The sequence below is a fragment of the Sinohyriopsis cumingii genome, chromosome 15, assembly GCF_028554795.1.
Source record: "Sinohyriopsis cumingii isolate HCF-2022 chromosome 15, ASM2855479v2, whole genome shotgun sequence".
Lineage (NCBI taxonomy): Eukaryota > Metazoa > Mollusca > Bivalvia > Unionida > Unionidae > Sinohyriopsis > Sinohyriopsis cumingii.
The window spans coordinates 83,808,433-83,824,512 of NC_142975.1; the positions used below are offsets into that span (position 1 = coordinate 83,808,433).

Genomic DNA, 16,080 nt, shown 5'->3' on the forward strand with positions numbered 1-16,080 from the left:
ATTTTGATAATGTAAATAATGTAAATATGGTATTTACATGATCTTACCAAAATATATCTGATATTTCCAGCCTATACAATATTGAAAAAGTTTAAAAATATCAGTCTAATGTTAGTCTGAAGTAGGAGGTGGAATATGGTTAGTAAATCATAAATAAGAGAATGAATGAGACGTTCATGAGACGAAGATGAAAATATAAGGAAGCACTTCAGTTTTAGAGTGAAGTAAGAACAATCTTCATGAAAGAATCGTTACACACTACCTATGGATCACAGTCACATATATATGAACCATGTCTCTGTTAATATTAAATTAAAAGACTTATTTGATGGAATGTATAATTGTATGTACATAGTAGATAATAAATTTACACCTTGTGTATTTTCCACGTACTTGTTTGCTTTAATTATATCTTTTTGAGGGTGGACTGGTTTTTATTAATATTTATATACTTTTTGCAATATATCTTTCACGAAGGATATATAATTATACAAATTCAATCTTGAATTGGGGCGTGGAATAGTCATTTAGTAAATAGCATATTAAATACCAATTTTCTTTATATCTGGGCTTGTACTTTATTTGAGGTCATTTTAGTAAACACATGACATATTTTCAGGATAGAAGTAAACATACAGATGAGATATGAATTCAGGTCATGGCTCTTTTTGAAAATCTAAAACTAACCTAATTGTTGATAGGCTAGCTACTGAAGTACATCAAACCGCGTTGACAAAGTTAATACGATTTCAAAATGATAATTCAACATTTATGCTTGTTCTGAAATTTATTCTTAGTTTTATTTTATGTAAGGGATGATTTACTTCGAATTAAATATCTCTGGAATAGATATCAGTTCTAGAGGAGTGAAATAGTTATGTTCAATTCGGATGTGTAGATTTAATTTATTTATTTCAATTATTCATTGGAATTACTAAGTTAGAAGACATTAGAATGTATCAGATGCTTTGGAATTACTGTTCATTCATTTAAAAACATTTTCAATTATATTAAGGTAAAACATCAGGGCTATTGAAACATTAGTAGATTAGACTGAAACTTTCTAAATACCTCTGGAAATCATTTCGAATACTCGAAACATTTGGACTTGTGATACAATTTTTAGGACTACTTATGATATATTTCACTCTTTTCCTTACTGAGTTTAAGACTATAGAGTCGTAACAATATAAGGTCCATGTAGACACTCCTCACCAGACTTTGCTGGTCCTGATATAATATTTTTATTTGAATCTGTCATGCGCTTCAATTATATGTTTCTTCCTATCCGTTTCTCCAGAACGACTTTCAGGGAATTTCTCATACAAGATGGAGTGGGTAGGAACTGCTGTAAATGACCGAAACTTGTCCGTGTACTTCTCGCACAGATCGCGTAGTTTTTCCTCTGTCAGTTCAGAACCGGGCTCAGGAATAACGCATGCACAAATCACCTGGTACATGACTGGATGATGAATTGGAACGACTATAGCATCATTGACTCCTTGTAAGGAGGAGAGAACTGCTTCCAGTATTGTTGGGATGACATTAATTCCACCTGATATAATGACATCGCTCTTTCGTCCTTCAGCAAAAGCTTCCCCATTTTCGTCAATGTAACCAATGTCATCTGTTTTGTACCATCCACTCACAGTTTTCACCCTGCTTGTTCTTTTTGGATCGTTGACATAACATTTAAAATTATGCTGACTTCGGACATATATCTATCCACGAGTGTTGATTAAGGCAATATTACCTTCATCGTCGACGATTTTTATCTCCATCCCTTTAGCAGGTAAGCCGCAGTTAAAATCCTTGAATTCGTTAGGAATTTTTACGACTTTACGACAACATTGGAATCTCTCTGTAGCGCCATAGACAGCCAGATAGGTTTCACTTACTGAACCAATTACTGAAGCAAAGTAGAAAGATATTGGTTGTCTGCTACACGCGATTGTCTTTACGGGTCAATCAGCAGGAAGGCTTTTCTGGAATAGCATCATATATGTTGTTTTCAATTACATAAATATAAATCAAACTTCGTGCATAACTATTTGTGTATAATAGCAAGACTGATACAGCAGAATCTCATAAGCTAGGACACAAAAAGGATCCAAAACTTAGAGTGATCATTTGTTTGTAAGAACAAGGTTCGATATAATTACTTTCGATAAAATTTTAAAGTTGAGATTGAGCCATCCACGTTTGTTCGAATCAAATGTGTTCGAAATAAATGTGTTCGAACCAAATAAACCCTGCTGAATATTAATATCAACGCTGCGATAGAAAAATTCAATCCGCAGAAATGTAATACGTTTCTGTTATGAAACTGTTAAATACATGACTTTTAAGTCCTTTTCAATTATAATACAAACTTAAGAATATAATGTGTATCGGACATAATTCGAGATATTGTGCGCATGCACACGTACTAGTCCAAATTAATGCGACCTCCATTTTTTAAAACTCAGAATGTGACGTTTTGACAATGAAAACCATTGTTGGGTCACACGTTTCGCATTGATTACTATGTCGCAACAATTTCTGATTTCAATGTGCATTTAAAAACAAAATGTTTACATACAGTATCAGAGGAAGAGTTGTCCTTCAAATTTTAAGTTGAATCTAAAACCATTTTACGTAACGCCTCGTGATTTTCAGCCACATGAATCAGTTTGTAATGATAGTGTGGTAACTTAAGGTTAGCTTAGTTATTCGTTTATAGATGGATGAATGGGCTGAGAGAGAGAGAGAGAGAGAGAGAGAGAGAGGGAGAGAGAGGGAGAGAGAGAATTTAAGGATTGGACTTTAAAGCAGAAGGAAACTATACATTTATATATGTTTATTGTTGATATTACCTTTGAGTTAAGTAGTCTTTGAACAGTTGGTGGTAACATATAGATCACGGAGCATTCCTCCTTCTGCATGGCTTTAATCATGACTTCAAACGGATCGAGGTCTTCTTTGGTGAACCATCCAGTAACTCTCTTAATCCCAGTAACTACTTCAAAAGGAAAGCCAGCAATACAGCCAAACCTTCGGTCATTGTAGAGATCCATGATGCCTTCGCCATAAACATTACTGAGGAAGTACGATAAGGAGCGATGGGTGTGAGCAACGAACTTTGACAGCCCAGTGCTACCGGATGTCTGAAAGAGAAATGCGACATTGTCCGAGTCCACGTTTGGTAACGGATTGTCGGTTGACAAATATATTTTAGCCAGATCCTCCACTAGTAACACGTCTGTTTCCTCTTCCGGTTTTGCCATAAAGATAAGGTGTTTCAGTGAGGGCACCTGCTCACATTTTATATTTTCATGACTGTCGAATTCAGTGAGGAACGCTTTAAAAAATTTCTACTTTTTATCATGGAAGCCTGGATGCAAAATAAACGTAGCAAAATTATCCACCTTCTGTAGAAGAGCGATGACGTCACTTCCATCTGAATAGCCAAAGTTAACATTGGCCGGTATTGCTTCACCTATCATAGCACCGAATGGTGCAAAAAGCCAAGATGGACAATTTGGTCCACTGATAGCTACTTTATCTTTTGGTTTTACTCCAAGTCCAATGAGACTTCTTGCAAAGTTTCCTGAACCAACATACAGTTCTTTCCAAGTCATACTAATTCTTTCCATCTCAGATGCAAAAGATACAAACGCCTCACTGTCGGGAAAATTGTATGTATGTGCGTGAGTTAGGTCCGGTAGTGTCTTGGATAAAGTCTGCGTAGTCCTAGCGGTAACCATATAACTTTTGCTGGTCATTTTCCCCTCGATGGACATTTAATAAATGAAGCTGATAAATAGACAAACCCACTCTTTTAGCTTTGAAGAGTCTCTCATCAAGTTAGTCAGGTGTTTGTATCTTTACATCAGAAGAGGTGAAAGGCGATGAGAGGTTTTTGGTTGCCAAGAAATAGATTATTTTCTGTTGGAAGTATGTACAGTTTAAAATGGAAATAATGTAATGACGATTTTGCTGTACCCATCAGATCCATGACATAGATGCAAACTGTACATGTATGTATGCTTTACGAAACCTTGTTGCTCCTATATATTGTCACAATTGTACCCCGATTCATGATATTTTGCATCAGATTACGGTGTGGCTTCAAACTACCAACTGAGGAATCGGCATGGGGTAATAAAGAATCAGGTGCTCATTGACCTGGTGTGTATGGTAAGTACTTATAGAGAAGCGCAATTTGTATTCTTGTTATGACTTTGGAAATGTGATAGCAAATTTACTTAAATGTAATGTTGTGACACGACTTCAATATATCGTTTACATTAAATCTTTCGACGGATCAAGACTAAGGTGAATTCATAGTAGTAATAAAGGATATAAGGAAACTTACCCAATAATTTTTTGTTTTTGTTTAGTTGTCACGGGAGGTGGACACTTTTCCATCTTCTGCTTTTTTCATAGGAGTACAAGTCCATTAAAAGTTGCAAATGAAAAATATACCAGAGCAGGTCAACAGTCGGCCGAGCTACATCTGCTGTAGACGCTTTCCCTTTTTTTCTTCTTTATTTTCCCCGCAAAACTAGAATACGAAAGATTTAGGTTACTAGAATAATTGTGTTTGTGCATATAGGGTTGCTCTTGCGGGAACTTTAAAAATCGAAATTATAAATATCACTGTGTCAGTAAAAGTATATAGACTTTTATCTAACTGCGGAGCAATAATTGAAATTCTTCTACATATAATACAAAATGCATGTGGTTGTGTGCTCTGCACTATCTAATGCAAAATCCACACCGATTTAACACTAATTGGCAATGTATGCACTATAACTAGACTGGTTTACAATCTGTGAATTATAACTAGACTGGTTTACAATGTGTGCATGATAACTAGAGTAATTTACAATGTGTGCATTATAACTAGACTAGACTGGTTTAAATTAAATATCAAAGTATCTAGGATTCATAGGTACTTTTGTATTCAGGCTCAACATTTGATCAGCATTATAGCTGTATCTGTTTCACTCGACTATCAATTTGCAAAGGCTTTTTCAGAACTGAGGAGGAATGTTTGAGTCCCATTTTGTAGACAGAAGAAAAAGAACGTTTCTGTCATTTATTTGCCAGTTAAAAAGGATCGTATATTACTCTGTTTTAGTAATATTACTCTGTTTTAGTTTCCACGATTTCTTAGCGTTTGTGTTGAGTTAACATAATTCAAACAAACATATTGCGCCGATGTTGTATTTATCTAGGAATTTGCAATTATCGAATAAATCGACAACTATTTACCACTTATCTAAGGGGTTCGTTGAGTTGCCTTACAGTGTTCTAGATTAGATATAAGATATAGGACTTGTCAGTTATGAACTATGTGATATTTAACTATACAAATAAAAGTCCCCATTCCCATGATTCCTTTGTGCAAGAACAATGCATACAAAAATACCAGCAGCATTCAAGTACGTTACGAGTGATATTTAAGACATAGGAGTTTGTCTCTGCACAAGACACTATTCCCGTTCTTCTTAGGAGGGTGGTGTTTCCGTGCTCTGCACTGTCCATAAACATGTTAAATAAAACGGAAGTAATTTTCGTCTGTGACACTTTTTGTTCTGACACGAATTTTCCTACAAGATTAAGTGAAATTGTCAATTCTAAATTTGATATCTCAATAAACACATCACAAATGAACTCAGATTTTAATGTCCCCATAATATATATATATATATATATATATATATATATATATATATATATATATATATATATATATATATATATATATATATGAATTTATAAACAGCCGAATTACAATTTTATAATAACTTCATTTACTAATAAAACCAGTAATGAACCAGTGACCTAGTAATACAATTACTGAACGATTTATACCACTGTCATACAAAGAGATGTATTGTGCCTTCTTGGTATAAATTTTCGCTTATTTTAACGTACAAAATTCTTGCAAGCATTAATTCGCGTTTAAACATTGTAAAAATCAGTTCACAAACTGCACAGTCTGTACGTTTAGCAGCTAAAATGTACTTTACTAAGAATCCCGAAATAAAAAATCTCAAACTTATCGGATGAGTTGTTACATAATTGGCAGCCAGCGGTGTATAAAAATATCAGCGCACTATTACACACTCAGCTTGTAACTAAAGCAAGTATTGAAAGATATCCCAAACAGCAAAAATGTATGCAGTTTTTTTTCTTCTCTAAGATTTAAGCTAATTGATTGATAAATGAATGAATATATTCCTGTTATGCAATCCTCTGAACGTTGTCATGTAAACGAATCAGATATCATCTCTTTGTTGATGGTTAATCGGTTCAGCTCATATGATCAGCTGTTCCGTCAGCAAGTTTTGTTTGACACACATAAACAATATTATGTTGTCCTTAATGAACTCAAGTATATTTTAGATCTCTTTCCTGTGATTTCATTGCAAAAATATGGCTTTAATAACCATTGTTATTTATTCTAAATTCTACTTCGATTGTTCCTTATCTCCATTTACTGACATTTTTGTTGGTCCTGTTTCGTTGGTAAACCGCCTCCTGAATGTATCATTATACGAAATATTATCACCGCTTATTATTTATTTCTATGTGTCGATAGTAAATACAGTTTAATGACCATTTCCTGCCATAATACTGTCATTAGAAATCAGACAACTAAAAACCATTGAAACAACATTGAAAGCAGTATTACTTTCCTATATTGCACTTAGGTTATGTAATGCTACCAATACAGAGAGAGAGAGAGAGAGACGGAGGGAGGGAAGGAGGGAGAAAAAAAATAACGTCGACAGAGAGAAGCATACACTGGGGTGCTGTAACTATTACCTCCAAACAGATTTTACTTTATCATTCATAATTTGCATCTGTTATTTTTCGGCATATTTATCCAGATCAAGAATTGTAGCTTATAATTGCTGCAATAAAATACAACGGCTGGCAAAGTTCTCGATAAATTTTACATAAATTCGTTTATCAAAAATAAATGTCGACTGTATGTTGCTTACTTGCTCAAACATTTATATCAAGTGTAGCTCACAGAAAAATAAACCTCTTATTTTGAGCACAAAATGAACATAAACCCTGTGTGTCAGAGTATAGCTCCATTTACAAAATAACCACAGTTCGTCAATATTTCCAACTGGTGTGTTTGAATCAGACCGACTTCCAAACACGAGAATAATATTGCAGCTAGTTAAACCTAACAGAGAGATTTAAAAGCTTTGAACGGAAAATTTAGGTTAAAAGATGGTATTAAGAATTATAATAATTTTACTTTCAACTTTATGTAAAGTAATGCTGTCATTTACTTTCGATGTAGAAAGGTCTTCTGATCGGTAATAAATTGGCAAATTATTTCCAATAGACAATTAGAGTCATATATTGTTATGTATATTTGATTTAATTATATCTGATCTAATATATTTATTTCAATTTAATTGTTTGTTTGACAGTTTTTTATTTATTTTTTTATTTTCAATACATGATATTGTAAAGTAAACTTATTCACTGCAGATGATACTTATTCCAGAAACTAGTTTGACCTTAACTGCTTGCTTTAGTAAAAGCCTGGGGTTGGCCTAGATCCCGACCTTGATTCAAAATTAGCAGCAACCACGTAAATAAGTTCTATTTTTGTTTTAAATGATTGGTTGTTCTCGAGGTCATGATGGGACTACTGATTTAAGATGTAAGCAATTGTTTTATTTCTTAGAATAAAATGTTTTCTTTTTGTCAGGGCCAGACTGAGTGTAAGTGATCTTTAACAAGTAAATAATTTCGACGAGGTTCTGGAATATGACCACGCGACCCCTTTTGCGTTTTAGAATACGATATAACTTTGTTTTGGTGAGATATTCTCAGTAGTTGGGCTTTTCCCTTTAAACTAGAAGGTGTTGTGTAGTTTGAAGTTATTTCAAATTACTTGGATTCAAAAGGATTAATTCTTTCTCCCCGGAAAATATGTGTGCTCATATGAAATTGTTGAACAAGGACAGATTTTATAAAAGTTTATTCAGATTTCGAAAACCGGAGTGATAGTTCTTGTTTCTACAATTAACTGTAGACTTCAACACTACGGGTTACAGCATACGTCATCGTCTTCCATCTTAAATTCTTCTCCGGGACTTGAACTTGAAATCATTAGAACATTTTATTATTAGGAATCCTAAAATTTTATTCGTGGCTTATTCTTGGATTACTTTTGGCCTTCATTTTTAAACCGTAAGTTCATATTTTTTCATTTTGACAGAATTTTTCCAGGAAAATAAATTATTATATTTTTCAAAGATTGTTGTTTTCACTCTTTCTTGTGTTACTGTTTATTCGAGCCTGAACACGTAACATAAGATATATAAAATCGTAATATATTTTTTATGAACATTGTTAAGAAGGTATGTGTGTTTTAAAGAAATGAGCTTTATTAATACAGCTCACTGTATACAAAAAAGCAGCTTACGTTTTTTTAGCTCATATCTCTTTTTAACATAAACAGTTAATCCAAGTACAAGGAATACTTTATAAAATGAAACAAAACATAAAATTAAGGTCTGGAATCTTCATTTCAACCTTTGGTACATTTATCTCTGTAGCGGCAAACAGTGTATAAAACAATGATGGAAAAAAGTTACAAAGCAAATTAATTATTAATGATATTGGTACTTAACAGTTGTATCTTCTTCTGGGAGGTCTGAAAATATTTAGCAATTTAGATGTTGTTTCTAAAGTATATTTTGGATGCTACAGGTTTGTACGGTTAATCATGCCTGTCTTCATCATTCGTCTTTGTGAAATATAGATTAGCTAGTGTGTAAGACTTAATTGGCTGACTGACTTTATTTCCTCTTAAGCTGAGGTTGCATCAGGTTTGTCAAATTCAGGAAAATGCTTGATATTAAATTACATCGCAAAATGGAAGCACAAAATAAAAGAGAAATTTCTCGTCAAGTAAAATGGAACATTCAAATTCGTATTAGTGAGATTCAACTTGTAATAAAAATACTTTTCTTGAATAATACCGCTCCTGTGGCCTAGCGTTTAGAGCATCCGCCTCGGATGATGGAATCCCGGGTTCGAACCCCGGTCAAGTCATACCAAAGACTTATAAAATTGGTACTAACAGTTGCCTCGCTTGGCGCTCAGCGTTAAGAGGCTAGTGTTAGGACTGGTCGGTCTTGTGTCAGTATAGGTGCGACATCATGCTACATGTCTGCCGCATGATGACCCAGCGCTGTTCATCACTATGAACGGCCACTCTGCAGACATTGTAGCGATTCGACTGACAAATTGTTAAAAGCTACGTTAAAAATCCAATCACACACATACGAACTCGCACACACGTGGTAAGCAACATGAAATGAACACCTGTAATATTAAACGGAGACTTGGAAACAACCAAAACTTTCGATGTACCACAAAATATATACATGTATATATGCCTGATATAAGTACTGATGCAAATGACCAGAATATATAATTACATTTAATTGCAGATATTTATAGAATTAGATCGAATTAAGACATACAAGCAATAGCCTTTAAAGTGGTAATATAATAAGACACGTGACTGCGAGATGCGGCGCTTTCGGTGGTTATATTCTTGTGTTTGTAGTGCACGTACCCCTTTGAGTGTCTTGCGTGGAGGGGGGGGATAGTTTTATCTGGAACGTAGATATCTTGCATGAGAGTTGTTGCGTAGCCCTACATTGTGTTACGATAGAAGACTGTGAATTCAAGAATTACCTGTAGAGTATATAATGGTTATCGGTAGCTGGACAGTAACTGTTAATAGTGTGTGTAATACAACTCTCATCATATAATTAGTATTTCTTCTCTTGATTGGATGACAGTTGTGAATAACCCCAATCATAGCAACAATTATATACGAAAAGTAGAACTGAATAAAGAGATGATTTTTGCTTGACGCGAATGAATAACGTATATTTTTTATCGAGTGGGTGCAAAACACAGAATTTTCATGAGACGAAATTACGTGTGAAACACTTGAGTTTTTCACCCACGCGATGAATTATATACGTTATACACTCAGAGCAAGCACAATTTTGTATACTTTATTTTAACATCTATTTGCTGACATTATTTATTATATTTTTCACTAATGAGATTTTGAAATATATCAGTGGAAGAAAAATGATACAGTCACAGAGGTGATACACTTTTGTTACCATATGGGCAATATCACTTTTGGAGCTACTTTCTTTTTCCATATAGGTAGTATATCTCCCATTCTGTGTGTATTCTTTACATATTTAGGCCTCTCTCTCTCTCTCTCTCTCTCTCTCTCTCTCTCAGTACAGATCTTAAAGTGTGTATGTCGACCCTGTAGTGTACATTTATACAATCAATGAGGTGCCACCAAGAAATGCCAAATACAAACTCCAAACAGTACGGAGTATGCTTCAAGTATTAACTCTGTTCATTAGTTTTCTACATGAATTATCGAAACTGTCAGTCACTGACCTTAAATGACCTGTTGGTATGTGTCATCAATACATTACTGTATACCTGAAATACTCTACGACAAACGGTACTCTTTTCTTAGAAGAGAAACAAAATCCTAGTGATTAAATATAATAATACAATTTTTAAGTAGTATTGATAATTTGCATTACATCTGTGTTTGAAAATGATGGATATATCGGGTGTAGATTATTGCTTTTTGCAAACCGAAATTAAATGGCAAATGAACATTCGATACAGTTTCGGTTACCTAGTAAAATTGCAAGCTTGCCAAAGCCACGCAAATATTTACTTTTGAATGCAAAAATGAACAATATGAAGAAAACATTTTATTAAAAATTAAAGTTAAACTCACAATCATTAAAATATTTCTTTAAAGATTGTATGCTCTTTGATCTGACAGACAGAACGGCTCTTTTATGTTTCTGGTTATCCCTCCTCAAAAGTATCAAACTACGCAAGAAATGTGTTAACAAAATTAAAAATGTCCACATTTTCGTATGAATACATTCGTTATGAAACGTAATATGTACAAGTTAAATCTGAAAAACGTGGTTGTCCGCAAATTATTGTAAAAATTAGGATTTCTTTTATATAAATCTTGTAATACAGTCGTTAATCGCATTGGCACAGAATGAAGAAAACTCATGCAAATCGAATGCTTTTGCCGTTTATAAAATCTACGTTTTAGAGTACGTAGACGGAAATATTTCACTCTTGCAGTGGAAACATTTGGCATTGTCACTCGTATCTAATATTATCTACTAAAACAAAATAGATACCCTCTTTGTATAAGAGACTAATAGCAGATTTCTTACTGCATCCCTTTTGATAATGTCTTGCGGTTTACCGTTTATGCACTGTTGTGTCTTGTGTATGTTCGCACAGAAAATATAAATAGTAACATAACTCTCCTTTTTAATTCAAGGTAACACACAACGTTATAAAAAATATTTGAAAGAAAAGAACAGATATGCATATTATTAGATTTTATTTTGGTTCACATGTATGCTAGACTGCGATACTTATTACTGAACTCTAAGTAGCTCAGATTTCTTGTTTATAATGTTATCGACGCGGCAGTGAAAATATTTATCTTATTTCACTCCACTGAATTAGCACAAGTATTTCACTTGGAAATCCAGTAATTCATGACCTATCATGCAATAATAGATAATGTTTCATTTAGACGGACCAAACATTATTCAGCTTTTATATGTCGTTTTAAGGTATTACTGCCTAGAGCAGTTTGAATTTGACTTCACAGTTAGGAATTTTCAGATGTGCAACATAAATTAATTTCAGACCTATACACCACAGACAACTACTGACTGTATGAGCTCAAACAGCAATCTGTGATGCTCTATAACAAAATACAATATTTAAAAAAATTAAGGTCGCTGACTGGCTAAAATTAATTAGTGACAGAGAAAAATAAAATATTTGAAAACGAAACCCATGTATGCGTTAATTTTCCTCAGTAATAGGTTTCAATCTTAAATCATTTTCATCTTATCGATTGCCCGGGGCGAACATTTTAAAGCGAGTACGCACAAGATCATATTTCTCCAAAACCAGGCACGCAACATATTATCTTAATCTTTTTCAAAGTTTTAACTAGGAAAGATCTTTCATAGGATACAAGTCTGTTTCCCATTTCTTACCATGAAATAAAGGTCAGTTGTCCAGACATGAAAGTTAATTTGACGCATACACCCAGTGGGTCTAGAGGAACCCGATAAAATAAGCATAATTCCTTCATTTACCATGAATTTGTTTGTAATTTTAAGAAAACGTTATCTGTCGAAAATTTTGAAAACATAAATATAGGCTAAACATTTCTCCACTTCCAAAAATGGACCTAGATGATTGCATCTATTACAGGGTTTGGTTAAAAAATGTGAAGTTTTAAGCTAATGTTTGTCGAAGATTATTTTGTCAAATAGGGTACATCCACCCAGAAAAAAAACGGGACCACTAACAAAGGATACATGATCATTTCCTGCTAAGTTTGGTATCTTGCTTTCGTAACCTAGCAATTAATACGGGATCCACACCCCGCCCGCACCCACACCCGATCCGTTCTTTTCTACATAATTGCAGTTGCATCAGTTGATACATGTAGGGGAGTTTTCCAGTGGTGAAGAACATAACCATGTAATCAGACCAATTTGCGTTTATTTCTCTAAAAACGGTAGGGAGAACTACGTTATGCTTCATGTAAAAACTGAATCGGAAGGCATACACACTGCATGCCCTTAAAACGAAATAAAACTGTGGGTTTATATTTTATTTCGAAAATTTAATAAATTGATTTCACATAATCAAATAACAATTCTTTTTAACTTTTCTGAAGATAAATAATTCTTTCTTTGATTATGTTTGAAAAAAGCAAGGAAACTCAACATCTGCGAAGAAGAATATTGGGGCTATGTTTTACAGCACTTCTACTGCTGCTCGTTATAAATGAATTTAAAACCACAGGTAAATGCATATAGGGATTGGGAGGAGGGGGTTTCAAATAACTACATTGATAGTTACGATGTGGGGAGGGAAAGAAATCCCGCTACTTACCCCATCATAACTGTCATGGTGAATGTATTGCACTGTTTTACTACTGGACCCCCATCACTGTAACCATTTATTAATATTCTTAATTTCATTTGTAAGTAGCCCCTGTAGGTAGCCTAAACTGTAACTGAACATGAAACTAGATTTAAAGAAATGAAAATTGGTTACTCCCGCGTCTAGACAATAACGATTTCTCCAAGTCACAATGAACTCATTTGAGCATCAAATCCAAGAGTCATTTGTATGTCAAACAAAACAACACATTCTTTACTTTGTATGTTGAACTTCTACTCAGATCACATATGCCATTTTAGACAAAATATTAAGACCATGCTGTGGAATGTTCGAAGCCTTAGATTGCCTAGCAATGGTATAATTATTATTTGTTATATTGACGCGGCTATTACGTTGCAGATGGAGAATCCACTGTTCTATAAATAGCTACGTAGCAGACACCCTTAACAAGAATTCATACGCTAAACTACGGCTCTAGAACTGATAGGAACTTTTAAAAAAAGTATAACAAATTTATAAAAGTAAAAAGAATTGCAATTAAGAATTTGATGTTCTGGTTTCAGTTTATGTTCGTATACACTGTCAGTTGCCGACTCATTCAGCTTGCATAACACCATTAGCGCCTTCTTTGCCGCGTGATTCGGCAACTGGCAATTTATACCACGATAAACTCAGAAAAAATTACATTAAACTCTTATATGTTTCACTGATTGTATTACGGCTTGCCTCTTGTTCCAGATCAGGTACATTCAAGCAAATACTAGAAGAAAGAGCATTCCCTGATAACTAGTACAATACTTGACTTGGATTTCATTTCCAGAATCGCTTGGTCTCTCAGAGGTGGTGAAAACTAAAGTCTATGAAGGAAAATGATTACGTTCTTATTTCCCTTTTCTATGGCAATCACTGTAGATCTCTCCCGCCCCCCCCCCCCTCGTCTCTCTCTCTCTCTCATCTCAGATCCTCTAGATTTTAATAATCTTACCCCGTACAACCCCCACCCCTCTGACGTTCGCGGCTTTGCCGCTCAACATGACACTGCGGCAGCTTATTCAGCAGTCATATCATAGTTACGCCCTTGATGATAACTATCCATGTAACAGTAACTAAGAACCCGTGAATAACGAATAAACCATCTAATGTCGGATTAAAGATGCATAATAATGAAAGACTAGATCTATTGTTGCTGTGGGTAAATCGGGTAAATTTAGGATTTTGTTGAATTAAATGGCAGGTTATATAAATATTCATTAAATATAAGCATTATCAATCAGTAACAAGTTTCTGAAGGATCGATAGTCTAGATGTTTAAGCATAATATTTCAATTACAAAATAATATTCAAGCTATACGACAAAACAATTGCAATAAAAAAAAGAACGTAGTGACATAACTCTTTCAAAGCCTCACAAGCTGAATCTGTTTCTCAGGTAAGGCGTTTTCACTGGCGGCTTGTCCTATATACGTGCATAAAAAAAAACTTTGATTCAGTCTTAAAATTGCAATCCACAACTTGCAAAATGCACCACGTTTTTTGTCATGATATTAAATCAAACGAACGTCTCAATTATGCATCGGCAAGTAGTATGTATTATTTATTTTAAATTCATTTTCGAGAGAATCGAACTTATGACCCCTTCTTAATTGAAAGATGTTAAAGAGCTAACAATGGCACGCATTTTACCTCTGCGTTATAATGAAGGTGTTATTCAGTACTGCAAATAATTTAAACTGATATCAATATGCACGAGTATCCATGATCTTAAATACGAATAATGTTTATAACGGTCATCATTTAACTAACGGCGGACTGTAAATAGAAACCATAATCAATTGGCAATGTTTATGTTTGGACCAAACATAAACAATCGATAATAGGTATAAATTCTTTATATGTCACTGATTTTACTTATATGTCCGATTAGCCGTGTGGTGAATGTGCAGTTACTCTAATACAATATATAACGTGGAATCTTGGTCGTGGGGTCAAACCTGGTTGAAAGTCTAAAAATACATTTCTTAATTTTAGTGAAGTATGTATGGAAGATATACAGTTCAAGATGTAAATGTTCATCTAAATTTATAACATTCCTTTTATAATTGGGTCGCGGATTCAATCAGATATATTCATTTTTTTCTATTTGTATGTAGAAATGTTTGAAATTTTTCTTCAGTTTACTGGCATATTATCACTGTGCAGCAAGGTTTGGATTTATAAAATTTGACTGACATTTGCTTAGAATATATTTCTTGTCGGTCAAAAAGGTATAGTCATGGAACCGGCTACATGATCTCTGAGTAATAGTTGCATGGGCCGTTTGTTAATGTTAAACTTGAACTTGTTTCTTGTGGCACAGATTGAATAGCAACCACTAACAGAGTAGGCTAGTACTAATGGGAGGGGGGGTGAGGTAACGGTAGGGACAAGGGGGACTACCATGTTAAAAGTGAGATGTATTTAGGGAACAATGAGAATTTAACATGGGCCTGTCTAGAGTCTCTATAGGGACAAGGGAAATTTAACATGGGAAATGGGTCTATTGAGGGACAAAGGATAATGTATTGGGCAAGTATAGGGACATGGGGACTTAAACAGAACAGGGGTGGGATTGTCTAGGGACAAGGGTTGTACAGGTACAAAGACAGCAGCGACGTTGTCAAACATAGACACAGATAAACAAACACCTATACAAAAGAAAGATGAAAAAGATTGGGTAAGAGAGTATCCATCTTTTCGAGGCAGTGGAGTGGGCCGTTGAGTTCTTCTTCTATTTCCCTCAGTTCTTCACTTTCTGTATTATTCCTTTCTTCTTCAAATCTTCTTTTAATCCTTTGGGATTCAGTCAGGATGTCCCATGGTTCTGAACGTTTCCTGTACCTTTATCCAATTTTCACTGAGTCTGTCAAAGGCCGCTTTTTCCTTTCTATTTTCTTTCTCTTTCCTCTCCTTGGCCCAAGTAACTTTTATCTTGTTCACTTCCTCCTCCATGATTCTTCTAACCATATATTCGTTTTTATTTAAGCT

The 16,080-nt window shown here is 34.3% G+C and overlaps 1 pseudogene; it reads right to left on the reverse strand.

The window, feature by feature from the left end:
• Positions 1 to 1,244: 1,244 nt before the first annotated feature.
• LOC149782220 (uncharacterized) lies at positions 1,245 to 3,764 on the reverse strand (annotated as a pseudogene).
• Between the last annotated feature and the right edge of the window lie 12,316 nt (positions 3,765 to 16,080).